Below are 7,660 nucleotides of genomic sequence, written 5' to 3'. Positions count from 1 at the left end.
CATGAATTAAATGAATTTTCAAGGAAGTGTCTATGTACAGTATAGCCTTTTTTTTTTTGGAAAACAACTTCAAATGAAAAATCGGAAGCACACATTGCTCCTCTCTACTCCACTAAATACAATGTGGATGTCCAAGACAAAGTGCCAAATGACAGTCTGTCTGGGCCATACACCTAGTTTGAATTCTTTTTTTTTTAGAGACACCTTATACCTTACCTTCGCATCTCAAGGGTCCTTCGTAGGAACCCCAAGGCGGCAGAATAGCGGTATTCACGCCTTGAGGTTCTTCCCGACCCACTCGGGCGCCGAAGTTCCTCATTAAAGGCCTTCTTGTAGCGGTCCCTGATTGAGCGCCACCGAACCATGATCGTATCTCCTATAAAGAAAGAAATCAAATTAGGATGTATATTTAAAATAAGTGGTTTAATCAAAGTTGGTTTACAATTTACTTGAAACAGCCACAATAAGAAAAAAATAATTAGACTGTAAACCACTTTTGATTAATATTTTTTTTACATGTCTGCAAAACTACAAATAATTTATACTTACGGCATTGGCCCTGTTGCCTTTCTCGGAGGTCATCCCAGTTGGGCAGAATGGCCGCACAGATCTCGTTCCAGAGGAGCCGTGTTAGATGATGGTCTGCATGGCGGCGGTCGGTGTGGTCCCACAGCGGTGTACGCTCCTCCACCATATGGATGAGGAGGTCATTGTCGATATAAAATCGTTCAACGTCCTCCTCATGCCTTCTGGTGGAGGTTTGGGAGCCCTAAAGAAAAAAATATAGAATAAAAATTTATTTTAATATTCGATAATTTTTTTTTTTTTTAAAACCATAACTTTACAATACTCACACGACCACGACCGCCGCGTGCTCCACGGCGTCCTCTGGAAGATCGTTGATGACCTCTCTCACTGGCAACAGGACGAGATGGCTAAAAAAAAATTTTTTAAATAAATTAATAAATATATATATATATATATATATATACTCAACAAATGACGAGGCATCACTTCCAGCTTTTGGTGACAGGGTGACGACCCCAAAACTTTATTCCCAGTAACGTTTCGGCCTACTCAATGAGGCCTTTGTCAAGCTTGACAAAGGCCTCATTGAGTAGGCCGAAACGTTGCTGGGAATAAAGTTTTGGGGTCGTCACCCTGTCACCAAAAGCTGGAAGTGCTGCCTCGTCATTTGTTGAGTACGTATCGTGGAGGAGAAGCCTGCCTCTGTGAGGAATTGCACCCAGTGCACGTGGTCTGACTGTGCTGCTGCGGTATTTGTGATTTTATATTTATATATATATATAAAAAAAAAAAAAGGATTAAAATACTTTGGAAAGTATAAAAAAAAAAATTTACCAACCGTTTCTACTCCACCCCCAACTTCCTCCTCTCCTGTTCCTCTGGCTCTGGCTTGACCGGGAGAACTCTCCTCCATAGAGTCTGACTGATAAAGAAAAAAATAATTATTTGAATAATAACACAATATACAGTTTGGAATGCTAAAGGAACTTTACATACCACATCCTGGAGGTGTCATGAGCGGGAAGGAGAGCTCCCGGCCTCGCTCGAAGATGAAGATGTGCCTTTAAAAAAAAAAAAAAAAAAGTGAATATTTGAACTTTAAATAAAATAACAGACATACCGACGAAAAAAATACTTACTGGTCATAATAATTTGCTGGCTGCCTTGCTTGCTTGGTTTTTGGCTGGCTGGCTGGCTTGTTGACTAGCTGGCTGTTTTTTTTTTAGATCAGTCAAAAAAAAAAAATTGACAGGTGGTCATATTGTTGAACAAAAACATACTACTCCTAACATGCTCTGTGTAGTTATAATCCCTGCAACCCCTATGCTACAGTACATAGGGGTATGCAGTTAATATAAGTACATAGTGGATGCTAGGAGTAGCAGCAGACCGGACTACTACTCCTAACATGCACTGGGTAGTTATATTAACTGCAACCCCTATGCTACTGTACATAGGGGTATGCAGTTAATATAAGTACATAGTGGATGCTAGGAGTAGCACCAGACCAGACTACTACTCCTAACATGCACTGGGTACTGACAGCTCCTATGTACTTATAGCTCCTATGTATAAGTACATAGGAGCTGTTTATATTAGTTTTTTCGGTCATAAAAAACCACATATACGCACCTTCTCTGGCTTGCACCCGACTCCCTCGAAGGCAGGATCCAGACAGGATGGCGCGAAACTTGCTCCTCCTCTATCCGACGCAGGCGCAGACAGGATATCCGGATCAGTCGTTGCGTCATTCCCCGGAAGATTTAAAGTCGGATCTGTCCTTAATACAAATCAATGGGACTTAAAGAGGACCTTTCACCAGAGGAAAGCCTCTAAACTAACTATACAGGAGTGTAGAGCGGCGCCCAGGGATCCCGCTGCACTTACTGTTATCCCCGGGCGCCGCTCCGTTCGCCCGGTATAGCCTCCAGTATGTAAGAAGTTAGGCTCCACCCAGTTGAGCCTGCCGGCGTCTTCTTCTCCTATGCTGTACCGCTGGCCAATCGCAGCGCTCAGCTCATAGCCTGGCTATGAGCTGAGCGCTGCCATTGGCCAGCGCTACAGCATAGGAGAAGAAGACGCCGGCAGGATCAAGTGGGTGGAGCCTAACTTCTTACATACCGGAGGCTATACCGGGCGAACGGAGCGGCGCCCGGGGATAACAGTAAGTGCAGCGGGATCCCTGGGCGCCGCTCTACACTCCTGTATAGTTAGTTTAGAGGCTTTCCTCTGGTGTAAGGTCCTCTTTAAGTCCCATTGATTTGTATTAAGGACGGATCCGACTTTAAATCTTTAATGACGGATCAATCACTCCAAGTCAATCACACTTTAATCTTTAAGGATCAATCACTCCAAGTCAATCACACTTTAATCTTTAAGGACGGATCCGGCGTTACGGCAAATGATACGGCTTTTGAGACGGAGAAGAAAATTATGCATGCTACGGTTTTTCTTTTCGACGGAAACGTCGAAAAGACTGAAGCGGAGCAATCCTGATGCATCCTGAAGGACGGACTCTCCATTCAGAATGCATGGGGATAAAACTGATCAGTTCTTTTCCGGATTTGAGCCGCTCGGACGGAACTCAACGCCGGAAAAGAAAAACGCAAGTGTGAAAGTACCCTTAGCGGAATTTTTTTTTTTTTCTTACAAAGTCTCATATTCCACTAATTTGTGTCAAAAAATTAAATCTCACATGAACTCACCATACCCCTCACGGAATCCAAATGCGTAAAATTTTTAGACATTTATATTCCAGACTTCTTCTCACGCTTTAGGGCCCCTAGAATGCCAGGGCAGTATAAATACCCCACATGTGACCCCATTTTGGAAAGAAGACACCCCCAGGTATTCCGTTAGGGGCATATTGAGTCCATGAAAGATTGAAATTTTCTCATAAAAGGAATGTGGGCCCCTTTGCGCATCTAGGCTGCAAAAAAGTGTCACACATCTGGTATCGCCGTACTCAGGAGAAGTTGGGCAATGTGTTTTGGGGTGTCATTTTACATATACCCATGCTGGGTGAGATAAATATCTTGGTCAAATGCCAACTTTATATACAAAATGGGAAAAGTTGTCTTTTGCCGAGATATTTCTCTCACCCAGCATGAGTATATGTAAAAAGACACCCCAAAACACATTGCCCAACTTCTCCTGAATACGGCGATACCACATGTGTGACACTTTTTTGCAGCCTAGGTGGGCAAAGGGGCCCACATTCCAAAGAGCACCTTTAGGATTTCACAGGTCATTTACCTACTTACCACACATTAGGGTCCCTGGAAAATGCCAGGGCAGTATAACTACCCCACAAGTGACCCCATTTTGGAAAGAAGACACCCCAAGGTATTCCGTGAGGGGCATGGAGAGTTCCTCGAATTTTTTATTTTTTGTCACAAGTTAGCGGAAAATGATGATTTTCTTTTTTTTTCTTACAAAGTCTCATATTCCACTAACTTGTGACAAAAAATAAAAACTTCCATGAACTCACTATGCCCATCAGCGAATACCTAGGGGTGTCTTCTTTCCAAAATGGGGTCACTTGTGGGGTAGTTATACTGCCCTGGCATTTTAGGGGTCCGAATGCGTGAGAAGTGGTTTGAAATCAAAATCTGTAAAAAATGACCGAAAGACCGCAAAAGACAACTTTTCCCATTTTTTTTATACAAAGTTGGCATTTGACCAAGATATTTATCTCACCCAGCATGGGTATATGTAAAATGACACCCCAAAACACATTGCCCAACTTCTCCTGAGTACGGAGATACCAGATGTGTGACACTTTTTTGCAGCCTAGGTGGGCAAAGGGGCCCACATTCCAAAGAGCACCTTTCGGATTTCACCGGCCATTTTTTACAGATTTTGATTTCAAACTACTTACCACACATTTGGGCCCCTAGAATGCCAGGGCAGTATAACTACCCCACAAGTGACCCCATTTTGGAAAGAAGACACCCCAAGGTATTCGCTGATGGGCATAGTGAGTTCATAGAAGTTTTTATTTTTTGTCACAAGTTAGTGGAATATGAGACTTTGTATGAAAAAAATAAATTAAAAAAAATCATCATTTTCCGCTAACTTGTGACAAAAAATAAAAAGTTCTATGAACTCACTATGCCCATCAGCGAATACCTTAGGGTGTCTACTTTCCGAAATGGGGTCATTTGTGGGGTGTTTGTACTGTCTGGGCATTGTAGAACCTCAGGAAACATGACAGGTGCTCAGAAAGTCAGAGCTGCTTCAAAAAGCGGAAATTCAAATTTTTGTACCATAGTTTGTAAACGCTATAACTTTTACCCAAACCATTTTTTTTTTACCCAAACATTTTTTTTTTATCAAAGACATGTAGAACAATAAATTTAGAGAAAAATTTATATATGGATGTCGTTTTTTTTGCAAAATTTTACAACTGAAAGTGAAAAATGTCATTTTTTTGCAAAAAAATCGTTAAATTTCGATTAATAACAAAAAAAGTAAAAATGTCAGCAGCAATGAAATACCACCAAATGAAAGCTCTATTAGTGAGAAGAAAAGGAGGTAAAATTCATTTGGGTGGTAAGTTGCATGACCGAGCAATAAACGGTGAAAGTAGGGTAGGTCAGAAGTGTAAAAAGTGGCCTGGTCATTAAGGGTGTTTAAGCTAGGGGGGCTGAGGTGGTTAAAGGGCTTCTGTCACCCCAAAACACATTTTTCATTTTTGGGCTTGTTAAAATCCTTATTGAACGACTATTCCCTATATAGGGCTCTTACCTTGGTCTGTAGGTTCGTTTCATTAAAAATCGATCTTTTAAAATATGCAAAGGACTTCACTACCAGCAAGTAGGGCATCTACTTGCTGGTAGCCGCTGCATCCTCCTTTTAAAAAACCGCCCCCTCCTCCAGTTGATTGACAGGGCCAGCGAGCATTCTCCTCCTCCGGCTGGCCCTGTCAGCATTTCAAATCCTGCGCCTGTCTTCATTCGGCGCAGGGGCTCTGAGAGAAGGACGCTCGCCTCCTCAGCACTCCCTCAGTGCGCCTGCGCCGATGACGTCTTCTCTTTCGCTGACAGGGCCAGCCAGAGGAGGAGAGCGCTCGCTGGCCCTGTCAATCAACAGGAGGAGGGGGCGGTTTTTTAAAAGGAGGATGCGGCGGCTACCAGCAAGTAGATGCCCTACTTGCTGGTAGTGAAGTCATTTGCATATTTTAAAAGATCTATTTTTTATGAAACTAAGCCACAGACCAAGGTAAGAGCCCTAAATAGGGAATAGTCGTTCAATAAGGATTTTAACAAGCCCAAAAATGAAAAATGTTTTTTGGGGGTGACAGAAGCCCTTTAACCACCTCAGCCCCCTTAGCTTAAACACCCTTAATGACCAGGCCACTTTTTACACTTCTGACCTACCCTACTTTCACCGTTTATTGCTCGGTCATGCAACTTACCACCCAAATTAATTTTACTTCCTTTTCTTCTCACTAATAGAGCTTTCATTTGGTGGTATTTCATTGCTGCTGACATTTTTACTTTTTTTGTTATTAATCGAAATTTAACGATTTTTTTGCAAAAAAATGACATTTTTCACTTTCAGTTGTAAAATTTTGCAAAAAAAACGACATCTATATATAAATTTTTCTCTAAATTTATTGTTCTACATGTCTTTGATAAAAAAAAAATGTTTGGGTAAAAAAAAATGATTTGGGTAAAAGTTATAGCGTTTACAAACTATGGTACAAAAATGTGAATTTCCGCTTTTTGAAGCAGCTCTGACTTTCTGAGCACCTGTCATGTTTCCTGAGGTTCTACAATGGCCAGACAGTACAAACACCCCACAAATGACCCCATTTTGGAAAGTAGACACCCTAAGGTATTCGCTGATGGGCATAATGAGTTCATAGAACTTTTTATTTTTTGTCACAAGTTAGCGGAAAATGATGATTTTTTTTTTTCTTACAAAGTCTCATATTCCACTAACTTGTGACAAAAAATAAAAAGTTCTATGAACTCACTATGCCCATCAGCGAATACCTTGGGGGTCTTCTTTCCAAAATGGGGTCACTTGTGGGGTAGTTATACTGCCCTGGAATTCTAGGGGCCCAAATGTGTGGTAAGTAGTTTGAAATCAAAATCTGTAAAAAATGGCCGGTGAAATCCGAAAGGTGCTCTTTGGAATGTGGGCCCCTTTGCCCACCTAGGCTGCAAAAAAGTGTCACACATGTGGTATCTCCGTACTCAGGAGAAGTTGGACAATGTGTTTTGGGGTGTCATTTTACATATACCCATGCTGGGTGAGAGAAATATCTTGGCAAAAGACAACTTTTCCTATTTTTTTATACAAAGTTAGCATTTGACCAAGATATTTCTCTCACCCAGCATGGGTATATGTAAAATGACACCTCAAAACACATTGCCCAACTTCTCCTGAGTACGGAGATACCAGATGTGTGACACTTTTTTGCAGCCTAGGTGGGCAAAGGGGCCCACATTCCAAAGAGCACCTTTCGGATTTCACTGGCCATTTTTTACAGATTTTAATTTCAAACTACTTACCACACATTTGGGCCCCTAGAATGCCAGGGCAGTAAAACTACCCCACAAGTGACCCCATTTTGGAAAGAAGACACCCCAAGGTATTCCGTGAGGGGCATGGCGAGTTCCTAGAATTTTTAATTTTTTGTCACAAGTTAGCGGAAAATGATGATTTTTTTTTTTCTTACAAAGTCTCATATTCCACTAACTTGTGACAAAAAATAAAAAGTTCTATGAACTCACTATGCCCATCAGTGAATATCTTGGGGTGTCTTCTTTCCAAAATAGGGTCATTTGTGGGGTGTTTGCACTGCCCTGGCATTTGAGGGTCTCCGCAATCATTACATGTATGGCCAGCATTAGGAGTTTCTGCTATTCTCCTTATATTGAGCATACGGGTAATGAGATTTTTTTTTCCGTTCAGCCTCTGGGCTGAAAGAAAAAATGAACGGCACAGATTTCTTCATTTGCATCGATCAATGTGGATGTAAAAAAATCTCTGCCAAAAAAAAAAAAAGGAGGGAAAAGGCTCGTATGCCCTGGCAAACCAGATTTCTCCATTCACATCAATCGATGTGAATGAATAAATCATTGCGGGAATTTTTTTTTTTATATATACAAAGTGTTTG

The sequence above is a fragment of the Bufo bufo genome, chromosome 1, assembly GCF_905171765.1.
Source record: "Bufo bufo chromosome 1, aBufBuf1.1, whole genome shotgun sequence".
Lineage (NCBI taxonomy): Eukaryota > Metazoa > Chordata > Amphibia > Anura > Bufonidae > Bufo > Bufo bufo.
The sequence above is the reverse complement of the archived record's forward strand: the minus strand, read 5'-3'. Positions refer to the sequence as shown.